This window comes from Megachile rotundata, chromosome 16 (assembly GCF_050947335.1).
Source record: "Megachile rotundata isolate GNS110a chromosome 16, iyMegRotu1, whole genome shotgun sequence".
In the NCBI taxonomy this organism is placed as follows: Eukaryota; Metazoa; Arthropoda; class Insecta; order Hymenoptera; family Megachilidae; genus Megachile; species Megachile rotundata.
The window spans coordinates 973,539-989,770 of record NC_134998.1 but is presented as its reverse complement, the minus strand read 5'-3'; the positions used below and the strand labels follow the sequence as shown (position 1 = coordinate 989,770).

Sequence of the window (16,232 nt, the reverse complement as noted above, 5' to 3'; positions counted from 1 at the left end):
TCGCTCATTCATACTTGCCCCAGCGGCGAGGGGGTCCGCTTGGGCGGAGGAGTGGGGCTGGCAATTCGGGAGGATCCTCGTAACGAGGCATAACCAAAAAAAGAAGGTAATCAACCAAATGAAAATATGCCTCGTTACACATCATTGTCTTTAAAACCTACCAAATTTACATTTTCTTCAACAATATCAACATGTTTAGCAATAATTACTCTATTATTAATCAAAACTCTATAACCTACTTCCTCATATCCGACTAGAATTCCTAACTCCGCTTTTCTATCCCATTTACTTTTCCTTTTAACTTCTGGAACTCTTACAAAAACTTTACTTCCGTATATTTTCAAATTACTAATATTTGGTTTTATTACCATTATAATTTCGTACGGTGTCTTTTTCTCAATTGTATTTGCTAATGTTCTATTCTTTAAATATACAGCTGTTTTAATTATCTCTGGCCAATATCTAACATTAATTTTCGCCTCAGATAATAAACAACGCGCAGTATCCATTACTGATCTATTATATCTTTCCGCAGTCCCGTTTAATTCATGGACATACGGAGGACACGGTTCAATGTAAATTCCTTTTTCTTTGGCAAAAATATACATGTCTTTATTTAAAAATTCTCTACCGTTATCACATCTTAAACGTTTTACTCGATTCCCAACTAAATTTTCTAATTGATTCACATACGTTACAAAACAATCATAAACTTCATTCTTTTCTCGAATAGGATATACTTTAGCCGCTTTACTATAGTCATCTATTAAAATTAAAAAATATTTTTCCCCTTTAAAACCCATTATACTATGCGGTCCATTTACATCAGCATGAATAATTTCTCCTATATTCCTTGCTCTACGTCTATTATTTTCAAAACTCGTATTAATCATTTTATTTTGTACGCAAGTACCACACTTTAAAAACTCACTTTCCAAATTACTCGGTAATCCCTCGACTAAATTATTCCGATTCAAAATGTCCAAATACTTAAAGTTAACATGTCCTAATATCCTATGATATTTTTCTTTCAAAGTCATACCATGATTCATTTTTTCAGTTATATAATTTTGCTTACTTTCAAAAACAGTATTTATCTTATATAAATTATTGACTTTATTCGCTACTGCTATCAAATTATTTTCTCTCGTGTAAATCTTTGAAGTACTTCCCATTGAAACAATCTTGGCTTTGTTCGCGATTTTTCCAAAACTCATTAAATTCCTGTCCATTTCTTTCACAAAAAATACATCTTTTAACTCAATTTCTGTTTCATTAAAATTTGTCACAAACTTAGTTACAATATCTCCTACACTTGTTGCTTCAACTATGCGACCATCTCCAACTTTAACACTTATCGGATTATTCAAATGATTGACTCTTACAAAATATTTATCTTCATTTATAATATGATCTGTACAACCGCTATCCAGAACCCATTCTAATTTATTTACAGATTCGTTTACCTCAACATTGTAACCTATTTTTTTCTCAACCTCGGTTACGAAACTTATCTTTCCTCGATCTGCATATTGACGATCTTGCCGTTGTTGACAGCCTCTTCCTCGTTGACCAGCGCCTCGTCCTCTGAAATTGCCACTACCTCTGTTCAGACTGTAGCCGTCTCCTCTGAAATTGCCACCATCTCCTCTGAAACTGCCACCGTCTCCTCTGAAACTGCCGCCGCTGCCTCTGTTCAGACTGTATCCATCTCGCGGCTGTTGTGGATGATAACGTGCGCCTCCTCGCCCTTGCTGCTGCCAACTTCCCCTCGAACCTTTCCAGTAACTTCCAATGCTGCCTTGACTCATACACTCGTACTGAACATGTCCCGATTTACCACATTTATAACACGTTCTGTCTCTTTTCACCTCACTTCTAAACACGTTTGAGTTTCCATTTCTATTTGCTGAATTTTGATTTTCATCCTTTTCTCTATCTTCATATATTTTAATTTTATTAACCGACTTCGAAAAAGGAGGAGGTTACTCAATTCGACCAGTATATTTTTTTTTTTTTTTTTTTTCTTTTTTCTATGTATGTTCGCCGATTACGCCTAACTGGATGGACCGATCGGAATGAAACGTTTTGCATATGGTAGGTGCTGACTCCCCATTGGTACCATTATCAAAAAATTTTTCATTTTTTAATTGCAAAGTGTTGTTATTACAAAAAAACCGGCAACTTTTTTCTTTTCTCTATGTATGTTCGAGCATTGCGCCTAGCTGGATGGACCGATCGGAATGAAACCTTTTGCATACGGTAGCTGCTGACCCCCCATTGGTACCATTATCAAAAAGTTTTTCATTTTTTAATTGCAAAGTGTTGTTATTGCAAAACAACCGGCAACTTTTTTCTTTTTCTATGTATGTTCGCCGATTACGCCTAACTGGGTGGACCGATCGGAATGAAACCTTTTGCATATGGAAGGTGCTGACTCCCCATTGGTACCATTATCAAAAAATTTTTCATTTTTTAATTGCAAAGTGTTGTTATTGCAGAAAAACCGGCAACTTTTAAAATAAACTTTTCTCGATTTTAGTGCGCTTTCAATATCTTATCGCGGACATGATTCTGTGCAATTTTATTCATATACAAATTTCGCGGAAATGTTTAGTTTTCGAGATATTAGCGAAAAAAATTGTTATTAACTTTTGAAATCAACGTCGAACGATTTTAATGTGCTTTGAATATGTTGTTAGGGGCGTGGTTCTGGACAACTTTTTCCTCTTGCGAAATTGACGGAAAGCTTTTGTTTTCGAGATATTACAGAAATTGTTGTTAACTTTTGAAGCCAACTTCGAACGATTTTTATGTCCTTCTAATACGTTATTAGTAGCATGATTCTAAACGAGTTTTTCCTTATGCATAATTGGCGGTAAGCTCTAGTTTTCGTGGTATTAGCGAATAACTATTGTTATTATTATTAGTGGAACGCCCCATGCTATGCACGGGAAAGACAAGAAAGGGCAATTACAATGCACTGTACCAAAACACTAACTAAGCTTTGCCGCTTTGACACGCAACTTATGCAGCAAGATGAGTTCACGTTGACGTTGGTGTATTATTCCCATTGCTTGGTAAAGTCTCCCTACCGTTCTAACAAACATTTTTTTTATTTTTTAGTTGCAAAGGATTATTTTTTCTATGCATGTTCGGCGGTTTTTCCTAGGTGGGTGGTCCGATCGGAACAAAGCTTTTCGCATCTTGTGGAGTCTAACTCCCCATTGATACCATTATCAAAAATTTTTTCATTTTTTAGTTGCAAAGGATTATTGTTGCAAAAAAGTTGAAAAACGAATATCCATGTTGTCTTTTACTTAATTATGCTCATGGCATTTACGCAGTCAAAAAAAGCCTGGAAGAACTGTCTCACAGTATCCTATACAATTCTCCCCATTCCACTAAAAAGCGTTAAATAAAATAATTTTCGGAAAAAAATACACCGACTTCGAAATGCACTAAAAAGTATAAAATAATTTCTATTTCCTAATGAAGTAATTTCTATTTCTCTGAATCATACAATTACGTCACAGATATGAATTAAACCTATTTACTCGTTAGGTAGTATATTAAATACATTTCAACTTTTTCGGAGGCGGCGCAAAATTAAAAATACCTCAGTAAACGTTGCTGCCAATAACCAGTTGATTGTGGTATGGCGTATTGGAAATTAATAAATCCTGAGAAAGAATACGAACCATTATAGATATATCTGGTAATATACGTAAATGTAACGACTGCATCTTCATTTCGCAACGTTTCTGATATAAATGAAATTGAATCGACTTCGTTTGCATGTGGAAGCCAGGGATCTAAGAACCTATAAACGGAGCCCACGACGCGGGAATTACCAAATTTGCGGCAGATGGGCTCTATCTTTATAGCATATGCGGCGATCGAGTCTTTCCGTCGCATACTCTATGAATCTATCCCTTTGCGGACTACCGCCGCATATATGCGTTCTGCGTAAATCATCAAATTGGCTGAAGAACTCATATATGCGTTCCGCGAAAACAACTGATAGAGCCGAGAAACGCGTACATGTGTGCATGCGCGTAAATCTGTGCATGTACATATAATATGTCCAGAATTAGACTTGGAATACTATGAACGAAAACCGCGTTTAAGCAGAAATATGCGCTGGCAATTTTTAATGACTATCGCGGCAGGAGCTCGGCCCCACGGTACGGTTCACTTCGAACCGTCCCCACCGCAAAGGGCTAGATAGATCATAGTTACATTCTATACGCACTAACACCTACTTCGCGACGTGCTATCGAGTTATATGTATAGAAAAAAAAATAGCTATACAAGCTTTGCCTATGTTCGGCTGTCCAAAGGTTGACATGTTCAAGAAAATCTTTTAATTTTGCGCCGCCTCCAAAAAGGTTGAAATATATTTAATATACTACCTAACGAGTAAATAGGTTTCATTCATATCTGTGACGTAATTGTATGATTCAGAGAAATAGAAATTACTTCATTAGGAAATAGAAATTATTTTATACTTTTTAGTGCATTTCGAAGTCGGTGTATTTTTTTCCGAAAATTATTTTATTAATTATGTAATCTACAGTTCTATCTCCTTCAGGTAAAACATCAACTAAGTCTCCAATATGACTCAATGAACTTGGCAATGTTCTCAACATATAATTCACTTTTTCTTTTTCAGTTACCACAGCACCGGCATTTTTCAATTCAATTATTAATTTTTCAAATTCACCACAGAATTCACTTGTTTCAGTACAATCTTTTAACCTAATTTTATCTAATTTATTTCTTATACAAATCTGCAATGAAGTTGATTCACGCAAATAAATTCTGTCTAATTTCTTGATTATTCCATAACTTGTTAATTCATCGTTAACAAGTTCCATTTGTCTATTTGATAATGCACTATATATATAATTCATCGTTTTCAGATCAAATTCATTCCACACGGCTACATTATCCATCTCGGTTCTTTCTCGTTTAATAATTTCATCACACTTTTTCATCTTCAAAAATACCATAATTCTCTTCTTCCATGTATTATAATCTTTTCCATCGAAAATTGGTAACGTTATTTTGAATTCGTCTGCCATATTGACTCGTCTTGTTTCTTGTGCGTTTTCTTCAAGCACTTTATTCAATTAATTCAATGTTTCAATTTTTCTTTCTTTTATTAAGTCTTTATTTTCTTCACTTCGTTCTTTTTAACTTTTCTATCACTTTTTCCATAAACTGATTTTCTCAAATTAACCACGCTCTGCTACCATGTTAAATAATCAGAATTATGGAAAATAACAGAACTAATAATACACTTTTGAACACGAACAAATTATTTAATATAAAACACAAACAACAAACATTTTAACTTAAAGATTAACCATTTAAACAGGGATTACTTTTACTTCAAATAAAACATCACGAACGCTTACATTTTCATAACGACAAGACGGAAGTACAATATTCAATTATTCTGTTTCTAATATTCAATTATTCTGTTACTAACATCGCACATCATTTCTAATACTGTAAGATGTCGCTATATGCTAAATTTATTAATAATTTAACAAGTACCATACTAATCTCTTGAAACTTTACGTTGCAGATGAAAATTCTGACAATGCTGCAATTCCTTCTACTTCTAATTCCCATAGCTAGCCATTATTTCACTAACACACTTATTAATAACTCTGGCGGAATATTTTATAATAACATAGGCATTGTACGAATCTCTAACTCAGAATTAACTTTATTTGTACATAGTAATGTAACATGTTTAAAGGAAGCAAGAAGCGCGTTAGAAGTAAATTTTCAAAAAACACAAAATCTATGTAGTGTAGCTTTGAAGAATTTTCCAAACCAAAATAATATGAAAAGTAAATGTGAACAAGAATTACGCTTATTAGAGTCAGACTTATGCGCCGCCTCCGAAAAAGGTTGAAATGTATTTAATATACTACCTAACGAGTAAATAGGTTTCATTCATATCTGTGACGTAATTGTATGATTGAATGAAATAGAAATTATTTTATACTTTTTAGTGCATTTCGAAGTCGGTGTATTTTTTTTCTTAAAATTATTTTATGCTTATACCGGAAATTTCCAATGTATCGACGATCATAAATTATTTAATGCTCTATTTATGGCATAAACACAGCATTTATAAATAGAGTATTTATGCCATAAATAGAGCATTTAACGTACGAAGAAATATCCAATGAATATCTCTGTAAAATAGGTATGAAGACAATCGTAGCGTTCAGCTGGGTACATTATTGCATAGGTATAAATAATTTGCAGAAAGTAGCTGAAATGTTACATACTATTAGAAATAGGACAAAACAAAAAAGCTTTTACAAACATTTTAATTTGATAGAATAGATTAAAATCTCACTTTAATTACAAGACACACTGTGTAGGTAGCTTTATTCGCATACCAAATATTTAGAATCATATTCAATAAAATTGTGCGTTCTGAAGATAAAGAAAATTAGAAATTGAGAGTTTATAATAATCGTAATAATTCTTCTGCAATCGTTCACTTCCGAAATGTCCGGTAATAACCAAAATTAACAAAATGGCCAATATCTAAAATATCGCGACACTTTGCATAAACGTGTATATAACTAAATATATTTCAAATGAACTTTTCTCTCGTCCGTTGCAAACTTTCTATCGATCTACCTAACACCCTGCAGATGGTATTATACAATTGTTGGAAAAAAATGTGCAAACTTATCCTTTTGTCATGTACTGTAAGTACAATACGTATAAGAAGTGACTGCGTACTTCTATTGATTTCTCCAGTTAAATAGTTCGAAAATAATGGTTAAGAGTAATAGTACGTGCAGAAGACATCCAACAACCAGCGGTCAGTTAGAACGTCGGCCGTTATAAAATTTCGTAATTTTTGTCATCCTTTATGCTCCATTTTGAAATATATCGAGTATTAAGAAGGCAGTTTATAGATATTACAAAACAAAAGTTTCAAGTCGATACATAAACTTTTAGAGGTCATTTGTAAGTTATAACAAATGTTTCCGGTGTTTTGTTATCATATAAACCATCAGAATAATAAACGAGGTATTTATGATAATATACGAGGCATTTAAAAATACTGGTAAGCGCTAACACACAAATTCGGTGTATTTTGTGCTGTTAGTTATTGTATGTTTATGATTCAACAGTATTTAAAGTTTCGGCTAAAGAAATAATGGTTTTATTATGCTCAAATTGACTTATGTCTACAAAGGTAATAACAATAATAAAATTCCTTGGAAATAAAGTTCTTATAGCATTGTCATTATCACCCAGAGAAGTATTTTTAATTTGTTATTATTACATATTACCTTCACATTCAGATGCGTCAAACATAATTTTTATTGAAATTATTTTGAAGAATACCCTTTTTTAATAAAACAAACCACAATTAATTTTTAAATGACAGTGATATTGTTAAGGTACTTTGTGCATCGTGTAGATTTTGTTGAGTATTTATTAGAAACTGAACCACAACTTACGCATAAACTAATAACAGGAATCAGTAATGGTACCCAAACACCCCTATTCGTATTGCATATCCTCGTTTGTATTGAGGTTATCTTAACCACCAATATTATATAATTTGTAGTTTTTCACAGTATTGTCAGTATCACTAAAGTGACTGAAGTTAAATTGTGCGCAATCTTCCATCACATAAATATTAGAGAATTTGAATTATTTTGACTCTAGATAGTCTACAAATAAAAATATTAACCTATGAATACGTAACACTCTCGTAGGTTTTCATAACCTCTTTTTAAATGAATTTTTCGTGACGAGTGTATAACGGAAAAAATAATAAAAACCGACTGACGGACCCCAACAACCTTCCAAAAAAATAAAATGCAAATATCGCTTGAACGTATTGCCATCACACCAACGTATTTGCATTTTCATCTGTACTGTCGTGTAGCAATATTTGAAATTTTCTTAAAAAAATGTATCAGCTTGTTTAAGCCATTTACGCCACTTTTTAAACAATATTTTGCTAAATGCAAATTGTTAAAAACAGCAATTATTGTTCAATTTTTATCTATTGCTGCACCAATCATTAAAAATGATAGAAAAATCAAAATATAAAGCTATGAAAAAGATAAACTAATATAAACTAATTTAACTTTAACTAATTCGTGCAGAAATACAGTTACTCGATTTAATATTCGGACACTATGGTATTTGCGAAATTAAAGCTTTATGTACTTACTTGCAACGTGATTATCGAATTTTCTGATCCGCAATGAGTTAAAGCACATATTTTAGTTTACAAATATGTAAAAATAAATATTTTATTTTTTATTGTTTTGTACATAATAAATAATAAACGAAATTAGACACGATATTGGTGTCGAAAAAATATTCGGACACTTAATATTATATAAAGTTTTTTCTTGTTTAGAGTGTTTCTAACAACAAAGTTATAATTTTAATATTAATTTAATACATTTGGTACATCCCTTTTGACACATGACTTGTTACAAACGTGTTGGCATGTTTGAAATTATTTTATTTAAATAATTTTGAGTAATGCGTTTCCACTCTTCCGTCATTCGCATTTTTTAATTCGTCTTTTGTTTCTATAGGGGTGGTCTTAATATTACGATCCAATAAGTCCCATAGATTTTCAATTGGATTTAAATCTGGTGATTGTGTAGGATGGAGCACTTTCGGACAAGCATATAATAAATAAATATTCCTCAACTATTCTCGATTTGTGTTTCGGATCGTCATCCTAGTAGAACTTAAAACTGTCGCGTATACCCATATCGTTGCACTTTTTAATAAATTTTTTATTAATATGTCTCAGGATTTGTTCTTGTCCATAACATCTTCAATAAAAACCAGCCCCCCTACTCCAGCACTAAAAATGCAGCCCCATACCATCAAGCCTCCACCACCGTATTTCATCGTCAGTCTTATATTACTTATTTTTAATTGTCCATTCGATTTACGCCACACTAATCTTCGTTCGTCATGTCATTTTCATGTTACTGGGTGTAACAGACGAAAATTAGTGTAGCGTAAATCTAATCCACGCTATTGGTGAAGCAGTCATTGAGTTGACAAGGTGGTACTATTTATTATTTTATTACTTCTCTATCAGATCGTTAGAGCGGTTATTACGTCGCGGAAAATGTTTGCCGTTTTTTATCGCAGAAATAATTAAGACAAATCGCACACAAAGAGAAATTTATAAAATGTAAAATTTAATATAACTGTTATGTGTACTATATTCGAATAAATAATAAATTACTTAAAATATACTATGTTAATTTAAATGTTCCTTTTGTTGTGCTTCGTAGGATACAATGTTGATTGTAGGGTAGTTTAGGCACTTCCGACTTTTCGAGGAAGCAACGACGAACCGTCTCGTCAGAATTCATAATTAGGGCACCCGAGTCGGGCTTAGAAATAACAGTAGTGTCACTCGTATCGGACACAAATTACAGAAGTTAATACAAAGCCATTCGTTTCGGACTTAGTTAGTAAAAACTAAGAGTTACTCAAGTCAATCGGTTCGGACTTGGTACAATTTACACGTCAACCATTTCGGACGCCTAATACGAGTCAATCGTTCGGACTCATTTTCAAATATTATTCAAAAGATTAGTTTCTTTTGAATAAACGTGCGCGAGTCAGCACAATATATAATAAATAAAACTAAAGTTCATAACAGTTATGTTAATTCGATTAAACTTTATCGTTTCCTATTTCAAATAACTGTTCACTTATTTTTGTCCCCGACTTGATGACTTAATTATTAAAGTAGTTGGTGACTAGAACATAAGACAGTCCTTCTGTTTAGTCTTGACTTGTCATGCGAGCACTTCATAGTTTAACCCTTTCCTTACAGCAGTCCGCTCCGCTGGAGGGACGCCACTGAACGGGTCACCGCGCCGCGAAGTGCGCACTTTGCTCGTCAGTAGTCTTCGATATTCGGACTAACGTTTTTCAACGCCACTTTGTGATTGTCTTGTATGTACACTTTTTTAAGAGCTACATAACAACTGTTTCATCGTATTATAGGAAAAATATGAAAATGAGTATATTGTATAAATATTCAGTTATTTACATATAACGGCCGTACACACTAGGGTGGCCCTTATTTTTCGACTTCCGATTTTTTTTGGTCTCACCCCCTAAAATTGTGACACTTGATGAAAAAATGATAATGTCAAAGTTTCAACATGATTGGATAACAGAAACCCGTGCCGCAATCGAGTTGAAGTTTTGAAATTTGCACGATTTCAGGTTATCGTCGAATATGTTAGTGGTCTTTTATTTTACAAGTATCAGCGAATATTTTATAATGAAAATATCATTTTTTATATATATAATTTTAGTGTTGGTGTATGATTTTCAAAAATATATTAAAAATTACTGAATGTTACCGCTAATGTTAGTATGAATCTCATTCTGTAGTTGCTGAAGCGGTCATCTCGAATACGAAAACTAATCTTCTATTCAGTTAGCCATTAAAGATCTTATGTAAAATGAAACAAATATTTCGGTATTAAAAGAATGTATAGTAGGTGCTCTGCATGGTAGGTATACAAAAAGATTCCCGGCAGTTGTGAATATTACCGAGTTTTACCTGATCAAGGGATCAAGTAAGAAGTACCGCTTTTTAAAAAATTTCAAAAAGCTTGCCCTAAGATTAATTTATCAAATTTTAAAACAGGTATACAAAATACTTATGTTTATGGAAGGCTCCAGGATGTAGAAGAAAAAATCAATTTTTGCTTGTACCATTTACGACAAAAGCAGCCGAGAGATGATTACAAAGAACTTTTGGAGTTGATGATAATTTTTCTTGGTGGATCTCTTCCACGATGGAAATACTTTTCATGTTCCTGGAGCGTTTCATAATGCTAGGTGGATGGCTAAAGCAATTTACGTGCTAAAAATTTATTTATTCCGACAAGAATTGTTATTGGATAGTAACGAAATCATAGGGATAAGTGATATATGTATTCTTTTAGCTAATTTATACATTCAAGTCTGGATTAATGCACCAATTCCCGTAAGAGCGTCAGTACAAGATCTAAAATTCCTACAAAATCTATACTTGTATTTTACAATTGATAATAATATTGCTAGAATAGGAATACGCAAATTTTCTAACCATTTATGGTACCTTGTATCTAAGAACGTGGCATTATCCTTTTTCAATGAAATAATACCATTGAACACAAAAAGGAAAATGATTAAGGCTCTAAGAAATGATAATAAGGAACATTCAGCAAAGAAACTTGTAATACTTCCGGAAAACGTACAAAATTATGTAAATATGAATATTGATAGCTTCATTTCTACTGAATCCAAAAAATGACTTAACAGGTACAATATACCTACAGATTTCTTAGAAAAAGACCCTTCCTTATGGAAAAATGATATTTCATATCAAAAAGGTTTGGAAATTGTAAGAAATTTGAAAGTGGTAAACGATACCGCTGAACGTGGTGTTAAACTTATATCTGAATATAATAATCTGCTGACCAAAAATGAAGAAGAAAAACAATACATTTTACAAGTAATTGAGAATTAGAAAAGCTTTTATCCTAATGTAAGTAAATCTACATTAACACAGAATACATGTATATATTAAACGCTACGTACAATTTAATAATAGGCTAATTTATGAGACATAACTGAAATTTCATTAAAGAATATTTTGCTTATAAGTATTTAAAAAAAATTCGTTTATAAGTGGTAATACAATCGAGATTATTGAAAAATTTATCAACTTTTGTACAAATTATATACAGCTCCCAGTTGCTGAACCGCCACATTCTCCGGTAACTTAAAAGCTACGTTACATTTGTGTGTAAATGTATTGTATGTAAGTATGTAAATATGTATGTGTTGTAATTGTATGTAAACGCTAGTATTACACGTGTAAAAAATTATATTTTCATTATAAAATATTCACTGATTCTTTTAAAATAAAAGATCACTAACATATTCGACGATAACCTGAAATCGTACAAGTTTCAAAACTTCAACTCGATTGCGGCACGGGTTCCTGTTATCCAATCATGCTGAAACTTTGACGTTATCACTTTTTCATCAAGCGTCACAATTTTAGAGGGTGAGACGATGAAAAAATCGAAAAAAAAAATCGAGCTCTATAGCTAAGGGCCACCCTAGTACACACAGGTCGTCGCGCGGCCGCCGCCTATAGTCGGCACCCGTACACACAGGTCGTCGCACGGCCGCCACCTATAGTCGGCACCCGTACACACAGGTCGTCGCGCGGCCGCCGCCTATAGACGGCACCCGTAATGAAAGGGTTAATATTAACTTGTACAAAATGTATTCTGACTGTGAAAAAGTTGATATGTTGCTAATATTTGTCGAATGTAAAAAAAATGCACGTAAAGCAGCAAAGCTAAATACTGCAGAGTACTCTGAGAGACCATCCATCTGCGTCAACATCCTACAATATTCAAAAACATTTACGAAGTTATGGAGAACTTGAAAAGAAAAAGAGATGCAAACCATTTAGAATTACAACCAAAGACAATGCTGGTATTATTATATTTTGGCACATGTAAAAGAAAATCCGCACACTTCCATTCATACAATTAGTGCTAATATTGGTTTACCGAAGAGTTCAGTTCATAGGATTATAAAAAAGAATAATCATTATCCGTAAAAAACGAGCAAAGTACAACTTTTATGCGAAACTAATTCAATGGTGTAATTAATTGCTACAATCATCATTTCGGGTCTAAAGACAATCTTCACTGATTCAGAAAACATAATTTTCAACAGAAATTTGCAGTGAATGTTTGGTGTGGATTAATACACGATCAACTACTGCGACCTTATTTTTATGAATATAATTTAACATTTCAAAGTTATTCTTTCATTTCATGCAGTTTGAAACGTTGATGCAAGGGCTTCTAAATTATATTTAGCAGCGTTATTACATGTAGAAACATTTAAATTAAATAAATTTTTAGTAACGCAACATTTAATTAACATTCAATTAAATGACAAGGAAAATTTTGTTCTTTCTAATGAGAGGGTAATCAAATAAAATCGAATAAAATGCTCATACCAATAATGTGTTTTTGAGTGAAACATGACCACCACTTGTAACTCCCATTCACTCCGTGCACATGTCAAAAGGAATATCCACAATCACTAACGGGTCACTCAAATAATACTGTACCAATAAATTCCTACATACCTAAATTTAGAGTTTGTTATTTGTTATCACTTGATTTTTTTTATGGGTTCATTTACAGTCGATAGTTTATGCTGCTCCAGTACAAGAAAAAGAATGTTTAAAACAGCGAACTTGTATAGCATTAGAAGACATTCGCTACAACAGTATCGTAAAAGCAATGTTTAGAATCTAAGAAATAGCCGGTTACCTTTTCAAAATTGCTCGTATTCGACGTCCGTACCCGTCCCCCCCCCCCCCTGCCGAACCTCTAACAATATATATAATAAAACAACGTGTTCGGATTGACGAGTGGTACAAACTAAAAACTTTATTTATGAAACAATAGAATAAAAGAACATGTCTGTCGCCAATACACGACAGATGGCAGCACCAGTAACATATTGTGTAGATATTAGGCCTTTAACAATATAAATACGGCCCAGCCGACCGTGTCCTTATCTTTATTACCGTATTACCTGTCGCATTAACTATTTATATCAACACCCGAAAACCGCTAATCTCGCCGTTAAAGTTTCTTTTAATAATCCGCGTACAAGTTATTTTATCGTTCTTTTTGTTGTCTGTTGCTTTGTCCAATAAACTTAAGCTTTTGTGAACGTTACAATCGAATTGCATCATTTGCGTCCAAGTGCACCACTCCAATTCCGCTTTAACCAGCGTCCGAAACAAGCAACCAATTTAAACTTACCACGTAGAGCCGAATTATGTCTACAACAACCTGGATCACATTTCGAACATTGTGACTTTTTCACAAAATCGTTTGCATTCATTTAGTCAAGGTTTCTAAATTGAATGTAATTTCAATTCTTAATAATAAACGTAAGTTATGATTACCATTCAAGCAAAGTGTCATTTTTTGTTGAAAGTTTAATTTTTATGTCTTCAAAATCAACCAAAGGTCATGGTATGCTAGGTGGTTGAATTCGTTTTGATACGGGATATAATACTCTGTTAAGTCAAAAATTCAAAGTGCCATTTAAAGAAATAAAGGTGAGATTGACAATAACAAAAAATATTTTTCCAATATTTTTGTTTTATTGCAATGTATAGTCAATCGAACTTGTTCTGTACCTAGGCAAGTAGGAGAGGGCGATCCCTGAATTCAAATCCCAACCGTGAAGTTTTCTGTCTCTCGTCCTCTTGGACGCACCGGAAGATCTCTTTCGGTGCGTTCTCGAAGGATCGAGAGACACCGAGACCCCCCCCCGTTTCCAATATAAAATTTATTGGTTCCCGTCGTCGTCACGTCTAATAAGCAACAGCTGATTGGGCCGTGATGACGACACTTACCGCTGATTCCCGAATTTAGGTGATCGCTCGACTCTCACGAACGAGAGTACAAAGACAACCGTCGTCAATACCAGACGTAATATTCCCGAATAGTAAATACGCGGTGCGTGAGAGTGAACATTCCGATTCAATTCTATTTTTCGAATTATTTCTTCGTATCGTCGTCGTTCAGTGTGCGTGTAGTGTGTTCAGTTTCGTTTTGTGTTTTTTTTTGTTGAATAAACAGTGTAAAATTTATTTGAACGGGTTATTGAAACCTCCCCCCGATTTCCCGAGTCCCGTTCACCGATTACCGAACAGAACTTTTATTTCAATTATTTTTTTGTCGGATTATTGCAAGTATTTGAAAAATTGTACGTATTTGGTTAACTCATTTAGTCGTGAGAGAAAAATTTAATTTATGAAGCAAACAGTTAGTTTACTTCTGCATTCCTTACAATTTCTACTTTTTGATGCATAGAGAGTTTATGATAACTATTATATTTTGCGTTTTCCCGAAGTTTTCACTTGGTTTTGTAAAGTTATCAATTATTGTTGTTGCTCAACATAATTTACGAGCAATCTTTGATTAAACAAATTCAGTTACTGAAAGACACTAATTTTTATCTTTTCTTCGCGTGATAGAATTTAACTGCCGGGCATGCTGGAAATTATCTAACGAATTCCAAATAAAATTTAATAATATGTTGTAATAACAACAGAAATTTATGAAGTGACTTACTTCCAAAAAATTATACATATACGTTAGATACGTGCAGTATGTTCACTGTAACTCAAATAGCTGCTTTTATAAGAATTTTTTTCTAAATAATTATAAACATGCACTATATATCTGTATATTTTAAGTAATATTCATTCATTTGGACGCAAACAATGAATGTAATGAAGAGTTGAAACCAGGCAGATTTGATTCCCGTATTGTTATACAATCAAATATTTATTCATGAACTTTTCAGTTTTCGTTTCTGTAACATCCCTGGAAGAATTTTTTTGTTTTCTTCACCAACATGGCAGTTCTGTGCTCAATTCAGTTACCCACCAATAGTTTAGTTACCGACAGTATTACACGATTACCGAGAGCACATTATACAGGGTGTCTCACAACTCGTGTAGGTCCCTGAAATGGGAGGTAGCTGACGTGATTCTAAGCAACATTTTCCTTTGCAAAAATCGGGTTTGAAGCGTCGTTTTCGAGTTATTAACGAAAAACACGGACCAATCAGAGCGCCGGGATTACGCGCGCCGAGAAGCGAGAGCGAAAGCTTCGAGCCGGTCGCCGGAGTGCGAACGCGATCAACTGAGTTTTCCTCGGAACTCTCTTAACGTCTAATAAGAAGTCTTTACATCGAAACTCAGTTAAATAACAAACAGAATAATTAAAAGTAATGTTCATTTATTCATTCCTCATGAAGGAGAATCGGAATTAGTTATGTGTAATTGATCTAAAGTATGCAAATGGAATTTATTGAATACTGTAATTCGTTATCGACAAGGAATGTGACATTAAATATCGAAATTTATTTGTTTTATTTCCGACAATAATATTGGCCAACGAATTTACGTATTTTAATAGGAAATACTTATTCTGTTTGTAAAAAAAAAAGAGTTTCAATGTGAGATCTAACAAATGTATCAACGTCTCTACTAATTTATAGGAAATTTATTAAAATAAGACTTACCAATTCTTTGAAAATAATCCTGTTTGTTAATAATC

The 16,232-nt window shown here is 33.2% G+C and overlaps 1 long non-coding RNA gene and 1 pseudogene across 1 annotated transcript in view; one reads left to right on the top strand and one right to left on the bottom strand.

Annotated features, from left to right (window-relative positions):
• The window catches only part of LOC143266037 (uncharacterized), a 368,715-nt gene that overhangs the window by 181,131 nt on the left and 171,352 nt on the right, over nt 1-16,232 (bottom strand). The gene's annotated exons all lie outside the window — the stretch shown is intronic.
• On the top strand, nt 10,762-13,400 carry LOC143266082 (uncharacterized; annotated as a pseudogene).